We start from the raw sequence: 12,976 nt of genomic DNA, 5'->3' as shown, positions 1-12,976 counted from the left end.
AGCATTCAACTGTCTTTTAAAACACACCAAGTTTAATTTAGAAATGAGTATACCAGAGCCCTGTACCACGGGGTCATTCAAATCAAAAGGACTCAACAGGAATGTGCTCCATGAACCTGCCTGTTAGATTATGAGATTAAGTACCTTGTGGGAAAACTAGAGGGGAAGCTCATGGACAGCCAAAATGGAAATGGTTCGTCCTCTGGGGAGCAGCAATGTGTTTGGTAAATTTCATGGTAATCTGCCCAGGGCTCTTGTGTGTGAATGGCCGGAGCAAAAATCAGGGAGGCACCAAAATGATTAGGATTCATCCTCTGGTGACCATGCTCATCCTCAGAAAATTCAATGGAAATCCAGCCCATCCTTTTGCAGAACCAATGTGTTGAACTGACATCACCATCCTCGCCACTGGTGGAACAACAAGACTGAGCTCAATGGTCCATGCTAGCGACTTTGTGAAGCTGTACTTTTGAGCTTAATGCTAACATCAGCATGCTAACACCACTGAAACTGGTTAATTAAGTAACCCCTTGATGCTTTGTGTTGCGTTAGGTGGAGGAATGATGGATGGGAGGTCTACGTCTATTCTGCCATTTATTGTCTGGCTAGGAACCAAATATATAATCAATCCAATAGTGGTTGAGATATTTCAGTCTGGACTAAAGTGATGGACAAATCGACGTTGCCCTCTCTCGATCAACGCCGTTAGCGTGGCTAAAAAACAAAAGAAAAACAGTAGAATCAGAATGATTGATTTGTTTATGTATCGTCATCATCAAGCCCTTCAATCAGTGTGATGGATGACGAGGTGGAGACGTAGGGAGTGATCGACTCCGAGGCTCCTGTCTGCAATAAATCAGAGTGTTTCCAACCTGACAGACAGACAAGCTGCCACATCACATCCATACAACTAGATTACATTACAGACAGCTAATATACTGTACACTGTATAATAACTCAGAACACCTAACAGATTGTTTTATGTTCCTTAAAAGTGAGCAATCTTCCACCTCCACAAACCCAGAAACAAAAAAAACACATGTATTCACAGTAAACAGCCTGAACAAAAAAAGCTCTTCATTTATATTCAGCTGAAGACATCAGCCTTGATAAAATACACTGGCTTTTATGTATTTATAAAAAAGAAAGATGTGTGATGTAATATAAAGGCTTGAAGGCAGATTGAAGACAGGTTGCAAATACGTGTGGTTTCATAATACGTGTCTGCAAATAGAACAAATGGAGCCGTCATTGCAGAATATTCCAGCACATATTATAGATCCGGTGAAAAGCCGTCTTCGGACAAAATACACTGATGGCTTCTGGGTAGACTTTGTTTAATTCACAACATTAAGCTTGTGTTTACTGCGAGAGAAGGAGTCTCGCCGAGGGGTCTGACAAAGCGTCAGTATGTGACGAGTTGGGATGAGAACGTGTTGGGTGTTCATGTCGAAGTGTTGTCGAGTTATTTTCAAGTCACATTAGTGACATTTGTGATGTGTTTTCCGTACTTATGTTACGTTGTTAACGTACATATTTTACTTAGTTTACATACTTATTTTAAGGAAAACCATGATGTTTTTTTCTAAACCTAACTAAGTGGTTTTGTTGCCTAAACCTAACCGTTAAATGACACGCAAAAAGCCCAAAATGCGTTATCATGACACGTGGGATGTCCTTAAAATGTCGTGCTATTTATACGCCTTCCCATGAGATCAGGTTGGTATACCATAATACACTGTAACCTGTTCTGAAAAGTACACATTTATTAACCATACAAAATGAAGATTTCTCTTCATTATTCCAGGGATGTCCATGCAAAATGTCAAAATTGTGGCGCACTGATCAGACTGGTCTGTTGTTCGGAGGTTCCCATCCTCCTATCAACACCAACTGAATAGCTCTGGAATGAACTGTGTTACAATTTCAATCTTTCCAGAACCCCAAAAAGCCACAATAACAATCTGAAACAGGATTTGTACTATTGTTTGTACATATGGAGACACAATATCCCTCACATAAACTACATGAAGCTGTGTCTACAGGATAATTCCGGTGTTATCTTTAAAATAAAATGAGCTGGATGGGAAACGTGCAGAGTCAGAGAGTACATTGTGTAATCCACAGTGTGTCTGATGGCACAAACACACTGTCTATTATGAGCAAATGAAACCATAGTTTAGCCCAGTTAAGCATAATAAAGCATGACTCAGCTCCCAGTCTGCAGGAGATGTCAGTTCCAGCTGTTCCTCTGAAAGAAATGCTGGAAGTAGTGAAACAAAGGAGGGAACACCAACCTCTGAGCAGCTATTGACACTTTGTTTTCCTCAACTTCCCACCACTGTTAAATCCTTCTCCATTTCCTCAGGAGAAGCTGACTTCTCTCCACCTTTTCTAAAGGTGTCACCAGTACAGAGCGTTCAAAGTGTTTTCTTATATCATCAGTTCATATTAACTGTGAGGTTTATTTAGCCAGGAACTAATGTTTGTGGTGATGGATGGGTGTGGAAGTGTTTGCTTTGAAAACTTGGCATCCCACATTCACATCCTGGCTCATTATACACAATGTTGACAGTTTATAATGTTACCATGACTACCATCTTTCACTTAACGCAAATGAAATGGGCTCAGCTGCTCTAAAGATTAAGTACTATACCAGCGTGTCCGTGAGCTTTAGCTCTTTAACGACACACATATTCACCGACTGTGTTCAAAGGCTGTCTACAGTTTGACGTTTTTAGATGTATTTTCCTACAGTTCCAGGCAGCTGCTGGTTTCCACTCATTTATGTATGAAAATCTGTTAGCAGATAACTAAATCTCGTGTAATTCATCTTCAAGGCTGCATTCTTTTTGGCTGTGTTATTACGGATAACACAGAGCAGTTTAAAGGGGACCTATTATGCTTTTGTGCTTTTTCCCTTTCCTTTAGTGGAAGGTCTGCAAAGTTACAAAGCCCAAAGTCCACGCCAAAAGTTACTCTCCCCCAACAGAAACACTGCTCCTGAACCACCTGAAATGCATGGATTGAAGTCCTGCCTTTTCTTCTGTAACACGGTGATGTCATCAAGTAACACATTTGCATAACGGCTAGTTTGACACGCCCTCAAACAAAGCAGCGGAGTCCAAAGAGTTTGATTCACAACAGTGGGCCAGCCGACCACAACATTCAGTGTCATTTTTTAACCATGTGAATAACACAGATAAAAACTGCTTTGATACTCTGATGAAACCTATTAATCTAATTTCATATGAACATATTTTGTAGACCACACAGCTGGTATCTGGGTGTGACAGGATGATTTTCCCGGTAACACAGTAGTGTAAAATGTCCTTACACAGTAACATACATGGAGGTATTCTGGGACAGAGCCCCTCAGGGACATGGAGGAAGAATGAAAGGACCTACTTCAGCACTCTGTGAAAACTTTTGTGTAATAACTCAGGAACATTTCTGCATTGTGCTCCTGAAATATGTTGCTTGTGTTCCCCCTGCAGCAACAACTTCCATCCCCAGAATATAACCGACATCTCCAAATATGTTAACAACACAAAAAGGTAAATTTCGAAGGACAAAAGCTGCACAAATTAGACATCATCCTTAAACCTATATGTTATCTTTACAATATCATTTAATCTGTAGGCATATCTTGAAACTATTTTAAAAACTTGACATTTTTTTTTACTTTGAAAGCTTGCACATTTTATTTGCTTCGCTTTTTTCGCTTTGCTTTTTATTCCCTTCCAGAGCTGTGAGGCTTTCAAACTTTTATCAATATCTGTCAGGGGAAATGATTTTGCCTCTGGCTCATTGAGTTTCCAGGGTTCTAAGAATGTAAATAAAGCACAACAATAAATGGAGCTACTCCCATTAAGTTGAATTTATTGCATGAAAGATAAGAAAATTACCATAGAATTTAATTTGTGATTATCCGTTAGTCCCCTGCTAACAGCAGCAAACTCAATAATCAATCTGCTGAAGCACCTAATCAGAAAACAATCCCACGTCGTCGCAGATAATACTGAGATAGTCCTGATAAATAGAAATGATTCTTTTCCTCATTTAAATAAATAAGAACCTCATTAGAATTTCAGGAGAGTAATTATACAAGCACACAGGTTCAGAATCAAAAGACGAAGTACCACAGCTGCAGGACAGACGGAGTAAATATTCTGCCGGATCAAAGTGAGGAAAGACTTCGACAGTAACCCCGTGGTTGGGACGCTGTGTAAAAACTTTAATTGACGCGGGACTCCGCTGGCGAACTTCTCCTCAGTGAGTGTCGGCATGAAAGGAAATCTGCTGAAAACAACTTTAAATATTTAACAAGCAATCAGTCACACTGTTGTTGGAAAGAGGAAAAGTAAACACACTTTGAGCTTCCTGATCGCTCACAGCTCGCTGAGCAGCAGGCAAACACACAAACATGTTATCGGGAATATTTGGTTTCAAATCAACACTAATAGCTTGAATTAAGCTCAATTAAAGAGTCAGTCACAGGTTTAACACAGCTTTCTCACAGACCACATTCTGACTTGTCAAACACAGTCAAACAGTAACACCTGTCCAACTGCTGCAGAAAATGTCCGTACGGTAGCTGAGAAGTGTTGAACGAATGCAAAAGCCACAACACAAATACAACAATTTCATTGGCAACATTAATATTTCAGAACCCTTTACATCCTCTGTTTAATGCATTTCAAAAACTCCCTTCGGGATGACGATACAGGGTAACCACAGCAATGAGAAACATCTTTAAGAGATCTTATTTATTCTGTCCTCTGTCATCTTACTAGTCTATGAGAAATGAGCCTACTTCTCACTTGATTTATTACCTCAGTAAACATTGTAAACATGATTTTATGGTCTCAATCACTAGTTTCAAGTCTTCTTCAAAACAGCATGATGTTCATTTAGTAAATTATGGTCCCATTTAGAGTCAAATAGACCATAAAGCAGGGGATGCTTTAGGGCGTGGCTACCTTGTGATTGACAGGTCGCTACCACGGCGTTGTCCGGTCTGGGAGTTGTTCGTGTTTCTTACAACTTTAACCCTTTCACAGTGTGTTTTCAGTTCATGAAAGTTAATTATAACCTATTTGGTCGCCTAAAAATGTCTTATACCGTGTTCAGCTCCACCTTCTCGTGTCACTTCTGATTGCAAATGACCAATATGGCGACGAACAAAATGCTGAACTCTAGGTTTCAAAACGTCAGTCCACAAACCAACGGGTGACGTCGCGGCGACTACGTACACTTCTTATATACAGTCTATGGTCTGCTGTGAGAAAGGTATCAGCTGCAGCAATTTAAAAAGACAGAATCTTCCAGAGTTTGAAGGGTTTCCTTTTTAGTCATCACAGACCTCGAGTCCCGCTCCAGATCATCTTTGCTGTTTTCGTACTCTCTGGTAAACCATGTTGTACAAAATGATGAGATGAGCGCTTCCACCATGTTGGATTGTCTCTAAAAGGTCAGCGTGCACGAGACGTTGTCTCTATTGTCAGAGCTCATCACTCAGGCGTAAAATTACAACCTCACATTATTATGAGAATTATGATTACACGGTTTTTCAAAGGTCCGGCCGTGTCGTTGTCTCAGTGGAGCTTAGTTGTAATGCATGGAGTGATGTTGGCATTAACTGAAGCTTTTTAAAAATGCTTCCAGCAGTAGGCTACTGTAACATATCAAAAATACCAATTATGAACGCACATGCAGCTGCCAAGTGGTTGTGAAAGTCAGAGATAAGGACGAGGGCGAGGGGCTTAATATTTTAAAAACACTGATAATGGTTCTGAAAGATGGTGAAATCATCCAGACTCAAAGGCAAATAACCTTCAGTTGAAGTTAGGGAGGATACAGACGCAAAAAACATGTTCATTTTTCCCATCTAGGGAGTTAAGCCTCCAAAAATATCAATTTAAAGTTGAACACTGAGCTCAAGACACTGATATCTCTCTGTGTTATTGCTTAACACACATTGTGCCTAAAGCGAGGACCACCCGTACCACCAGATTTGTTCTCAAGTAACCCCGTCTCCTACAAAATCACGTTCCCGTTTAACTAAACAGCATTCGCAATTATGTTTCAGGAGAAACATATTTTCTCCCGGATTCCGGACGCAGTTTTGAACAGTTTTAAACCAACACAGTCTCACAGCAGTTCATGAAATAGTCACGCAATGTAATCTATTTGATTCGTGTACATAAACACAAATTTCCCTTTTTTTCGTGACACTCAGCACGACTTTCAACAGCGGATTTTTCGTGCTTTTTCCTACGAATGTCCAGAAACACGTGACGCACTTGTCAATTTCCGCTCCAGTCTTTTCAAAATAAAACAACTTAGTTAGGCTTAAGAATAGATTGACATAGTTAGGTTTAGGGAACAAAACTACTTCGTTATATACTTCCCGGTTCACAATTACATAGAGTACATAAGAATTGATTTTGTGCTGACCATCACGAAAAAAATGTGAAATTCGTGTTTATGTACACGAATCAATACATTACATTTTGAGACTATTTCATGAACTGCTGTGGGACTGGACTGTTTTAAACACATGGTTTACGTTGTAAATTGAAACAAAACAAAATCAAAAATTCTGCAAAACTACTTGGGTTAGGTTTAGTAGACTACGTTTGTTACATTATTAAATTACAAAAGTGAATTCAAATAAGTGAAGGTTGACTTTTAGTTTCACACGGGACACGAACAAGTCCTGTGTTTGTTTGATCCATCCACTACCCTGACCTCCATCCCTATGTGGACTTCCGTGGACTATCATTACAAACGTATTTGTGATACATCAAAAACAAACGTAATCCACGGCAAAATATGTTTCCCTCAAAACGTAATTCACAATGTAGTTTTATTGTATGGGAACATCATTTTTAGGAGACAAGTACCGGTGATTTAAGGTGATTATGATGATTTTAAAGTGATTTTCTCATACCTAACTAACGAAATTTTCCAGTGGTCCAGTAGACCTTTAGGCCCTTTTCACAGCAGCCATTTAGACATGTAATTTCAGGGTAAACAAAGGCGTAATTAATAACGTTAATTATGGCCCCGTTCTATTTAGATGGGCCAGGACCCTGGTATTGTGGATGCTGGCTCACTGGAATGGCTGTGACACACTAAATATAACAGGGCCATAATTAACGTTATTAATTAAACCTGTGTTTACCCTGAAATTACATGTCTAAATGGCTGCTGTGCTGTTGTACTGAGTCATGTAGTCTTTAAGTCTTTCTCTCAACAAAGAATCATAATTGAATTTGGAGTTTAAATATGATACAGAGATCAACTAATATTAAATATATAACTAAAAGAGACTTTGTGCAAAATAAATAAGTCTGTTCACCTGATCATTATCATCTTGGCTTGCCTATTTACAGAGACATTTTTTTAAATTTAATTTTTATTTGCATATTTCAGCACAACTTCTGCATTTCAGATGTTCTCTCACTCATACATCTGCTTCAGTGGATCATTTCCTGTTGCGCCAACACATCACCCGCTGTTGGCTTTAATATTATCCCGTCTGATTTCTCAATGACTGTCACGTCCACTTGACCCCATTTCATATTGGTCACGGACCACTTCTGCTTCAGAAAGACGGCATTTAGCATCTAATTTGGTGACACAATGCAGTGCTGCTGTAATGACATGTTGTTTACAGCTGCACTATTAGTATTCTCTAACACTACTGTCACTGCTACATTTGTTTGCTGATTTATGAAAGCAGGACTTGAAGCTCCACAGTGTCAAATTCTTCTTTTTTTACTCTTTTGGTGTCATTTTTCTGTGAAAGAAACGGACCGGAACCTGCAGTTTTAGTTTGCGTGGATTATGCAGATAACGAACAGCACACCTCCACATGAGCAGGTGGCATTCAGCAGGTTGAAACGAGCACTTTACGACTGACAGCTTTGTGCAGTTAAGAGAGTTCGGTGAGTCTGACTTGAAACACTCGTACTTTGTTCAAGGGCACTTCAGCAATTACAATAGAAGCTGCTCTCCTGAGGCTGCAGTACAATTATTTACAATCCCCTCTCTCTCTCTTTCTCTCTCTCTCTCTCTCTCTCTTTCTCACCCTCTCCTCTTTGAAGTCTTCCAGTTGTCTTTGTTTTGTTCTTTTTTTCATATTCTCACTTGTTTGCACCATGAACTCACCTCTGCTGTGGCTGATCAAGCATGCTGCTTCACTCCTCAACCAAGTGATTGATATTCTCTTCTCACCATCAGACAGACAAAAAAAAAAACCTGCTGCTTACAACCAAACATCCACCTGAAAGAGCAGCAACCATTTCTCTCGCTTGTCATGCAGTTTGAATCAACATCTTTCAGCAGTGGCAGCACATTAAAAAGCTCCTCACAGGAAGCACTATTCTATTCTGTATTTGTTGAGAACACAGCAACACAACATCCAGTTCACCCCCTTTGTTTGCTTTCCCCTTTCAGTAGCTTTGAGGTAAATACAAAAAATCATCTATGCTGTCTGACAGAATTATACATCAGCTTGTTCTTCTTCACTGACTCAATGTTCATCAAATATAAATATTCTGGATGTCTTGTGCATCATTTTATATGCATTTCCCCAAAACTCAGCCTGACACATTTGGTATTTTTAGAAACTTTGAGATCACTAGAATTTAAGTTGAACAATGTTTGCCAGCAGGCAGCATGCTGTGGTAAAATAAAGTGCAATAATATAATATGCAGTACTACATTCAAACTTCTTTTCTTATTTAAAGGGAGTGTTTTGAAGTGGGGTCGTTTGAGGTACTTATCCACAGTCAGTGTATTACCTACAGTAGATGACGGTCGGCGTGCCCCCGGTTTGGAGAAGCAGACAGGACAGTCCAGTCGCATGGCAGTTCGTGAAATAGTCACAAAATTGAACCTATTGATTCATGTACATAGACACAAATTTCTATTTTTTTTCGTGATGGTCAGCATGTAATCGATTCATATGTAATTGTAATCCACGTAATTGTGAACCGAGAAGTATAAAGAGCGGTGAACACCGCACAGGGAGGAGGTCGGGGTGGATGAGTGGGTCAAAAAAACACAGAACTTACACCCAGGGGACCGGCATTTGTGTCCCGTGTGAAACCTCGAGTTAAAGTTGATTTGTCGCGTAACTTCCGTACTTAAATTAGAGCATTTCCGGAGTTATTTTAACCCAAACGGCAATCTCTTCCTAAAACTAACTAAGTTGAATGCCTAAACCAAACCAAGTCAATCTTTTCCTAAACCTAACTAAGTCATTTTATTTTGAAAAGACTGGAGTGGAAATTGATAAGTGCGTCACTTGTTGCTGGACATTCGTAGGAAAACACATGAAGAATACGCTGTTGAAAGTCGTGCTGAGCATCACCAAAAAAGGGAAATTCATGTTGATGTACACAAATCAAACAGATTAAATTTCGTGACTATTTCACGAACTGCCGTGAGACTGTGTTGGACAGGAGTACCGACTCCGGAGCAAAGCAATACAGTGCTGTGGACGGCCACCTAAAAAAATTGATATCCCTTTAAATGTACGCTATATTTAAATATATTTTCACCGCTTTATCTTGCCGTTAGACAGCCCTTTCCTTGTCTTTTCCGACAAGGAACTGAAGTGAAAGTGAAACTTATCTTTGCTCTCTCCGCAGCCTGCAAAGTCAGATGACAACAACAGTACAGATACATTTCGAGGTGGGCCTTTCTTTTAGGTGGCTGAAATAAGTTTTTCTGGCGTCCCCGTCCACAGCAGTACATTGCTTTGCTCCGGTGTCGGCACTCCTGTCTGCTTCGCCAAACTGGGGGCACGCCGACCGTCATCTACTGTAGGTAATACACTGACTGTGGATAAGTACCTCATATAACTCCACTTCAAAACACCCAAACTATCCCTTTAACATGAGGCATTTTTACCAACTATTTCTTTTGCCTCCATCCACTGCTATTTCCCCATCTTGCAATATAAATATTGGGAAGAAATTACATTTTCAGATCTTAAAGCTTCAGCACGAGAATGGGGAATGTGTGAAATGATAAAATCTTGAAACAAAAATCACATTCATGGTTGGCAGGTGTGAAAGCAGTGGACCGAGAGACATGCATATCTCACCTTCATTATCAAAACAACGCGTCTGTTTCGTGATTTCCTCAGCAGACGTACAAAGGGAAACAAACAGATGAGCTACGGGAAGGATGGAGTACACACTCTGGGGAGCTGAGCTCATTACATTCACGCAGTCCAACTTACTGCACAGGCTTATCAAATCAACACGAGATAGGAACTAAATTACAAATTCAATCAGCTTTGCTTATGACTCTGTTTCTCTCCATCTCATGTGGGACTTCTGCACGTAACAGAAAGATAATAAATATTTGATGAGGAGATTAATGTGAAAATCCACAGTATTCTTGGGGGGGTCAGAGGATGAAACAGATGAGTTAGAAATGTCACAGGGACTGTCCTATGTCATGAAGACGTTCTGTCGTCTGTCCCCCATCAGATATGCATTTCAGCAAGGCCTGCACTGTATAATCTCAATCTGCTTTGAAATGAAGTGCTTCTTCGTATCTTCTGCATCCATCACATCCTCATTACAGTCCACTACTCCCAAAGAAGCACTTCATTTTCTCCTCATAAGCCAAGGTGAATGGCGACATGACACGCGTCTGGGAGCTCAGGCCGCGACGCATTAAAATTCAGCTCACAGGTGAAGCCGAACAACGGCGGAAAGTCCCCCGAGGGAGCCGGAGTTCAGGTGTTCTCACGGCTGAAAGAGACAACTTCTTCTCTTCACTCCGAACAGAATAACACAGACATGCTCAGAGACATCATTCTCACACACAGTCACACACACATGCACACTCATTGGCATGCATGCATGTATCCATTTCTGGGCACACTGGCGCATGCATGCTGGCATTCTCATAAACACATTCAGTCACTGACAAACATGCCATCATGTTCTCACGGGAATCTATCTTATGTAACAATACAATATTCAGGTTTTTTTTCAAATGACAACTAAAGCTCAGCAGCTACTCTGCAACTTCAATACGTTCTCATACCAACTCGTCACATACAATCCCTTGGTGTCACGCCCCTTGGTGTCACGCTGTTTTTGGCATCAAAACCAATATAGTTAGGTTTAGGAAAGAACTACATGGTTGAGCTTAAAACTACTACGTTTGTAAAGTTCAAATGACACTGAAAGTTGTGAACACGGGACACAGACGAACAGCTGATCGGAACGTGAAAGTGAAACTAAACACACGGGACACGAACGGCGGTCTCCTGGATGAAAGCCCTGTGTTTGTTGAACCCATCCACCTCCCCTCCCGCCAGCCTCAGCCTACTTCTCACTTGATTTATTACCTCAGTAAACATTGTAAACATGATTTTATGGTCTCAATCGCTAGTTTCAAGTCTTCTTCAATGCAGCATGATGTTCATTTAGTAAATGATGGTCCCATTTAGAGTCAGATAGACCATAAAGCAGGGGATGCTTTAGGGCGTGGCGACCTTGTGATTGACAGGTCGCTACCACGGCGTTGCCCGGTGTGGGAGTTGTCCGCGTTTTCTTCTTAGAGCTTTAACCCTTTCACAGTGTGTTTTCAGTTCATGAAAGTTAATAATAACCCTTTTGGTTGCCTAAAAATGTATTATTCAGTGTTCGGTTGTACTTAGCTTCACCCTCTTGTGTCACTTCTGGTTGCAAAAAAACAAGATGGCGATGACCAAAATGCTAAACGCAAGGCTTCAAAACGACAGTCCACAAACCAATGGGTGACGTCCCGGTGACTACATCCACTTTTTATATACAGTTTATGGCTTTAACCAAGCCCACAGGAAGAGCGCCGGGCTTTGATACAAATTTTCGACAGCGCCGGGGTTAAAGTAAACGCTACTGCTCCTGCTCTGTGGGCATCAATGAATGTGGAAAATCGCCAGAAGATCCGGGTGTATTTTATACTTACTAATACTAAACTTTCATTGCTTCATGCGCCACTGAGCAACTTTCATAGAAATGTATGGGACCCCGCCTCCGACACTGTATCCAGTTCTCTTAATACATCCATGGTTTTAACTAATTACTAGCATAACAGCAAGCTTCATACTGTTGAAATGGCACTTCAGAAAACTGCTTATCCAGGCGTGTTCTCAGAGCCTCCTGCTGTGTACAACTTGCAGCATTTCTGTATTTGCAGTGAATATCTGTATGCTGTGTGTTGTCAGGATGATGAAGATTCCTCTTGTTTTTGCTTGTGTTGAGCTCTCTCGGCCACAAACAAGACGTTTAATCACCAAAGGTGTGTACAAACTCGGGAAACTCGTCCAACCAGATAACCTTTATCCCCAACCACATCATTTCTGGCAGTGATGGAGGACAGATTCCCCAGAAAGTTGACGAAATGTCACCGAATGACCCCCGTGCGCACTGACTTACATGCTCGGAGAAGCATATTCCTTTTCCATCAATCAATGACAGTAAAGCCAGTCTCCATTTGGGGTTCAGATCAGGTTAAAATTGTGATATGCTGCTCTACTGTGTGGTGTTTTTTTCCTGTTTATGATATTGTCTTTATAGTTTGCAGTGTTGTTTTTATGTTGCCTTCTTGAACCAGGTCTCTTTTTAAAAAGATAATTTATCCAGGTGAATAAAGGATAAAGATGAGTTTGGTTGAGACAAGTTTTTCATATGAATGGTGACAAAAACAAGTATTTTTACCCTGATGTTTGTAATTTCTCTTCTCGAACACCAACAAGGATTAAGTTTGGGTGATGGAAACAAGCTCAGTTAATAACATTTCCCAAACTAAATGACTGTATTCACAATCCAATTATTATGATCCCAAGTGTGGCGAGACCCCGTCCTCCCTCTCGGTTTGATGGCATTTGTCACGCCATCAACCCGAATAAAGAGCAGACACACTGAGTGTCAACAATGAGACAGACGCTTCATTC

Source organism: Sebastes fasciatus, chromosome 14 (assembly GCF_043250625.1).
Source record: "Sebastes fasciatus isolate fSebFas1 chromosome 14, fSebFas1.pri, whole genome shotgun sequence".
In the NCBI taxonomy this organism is placed as follows: Eukaryota; Metazoa; Chordata; class Actinopteri; order Perciformes; family Sebastidae; genus Sebastes; species Sebastes fasciatus.
This window is presented reverse-complemented; position numbering follows the sequence as displayed.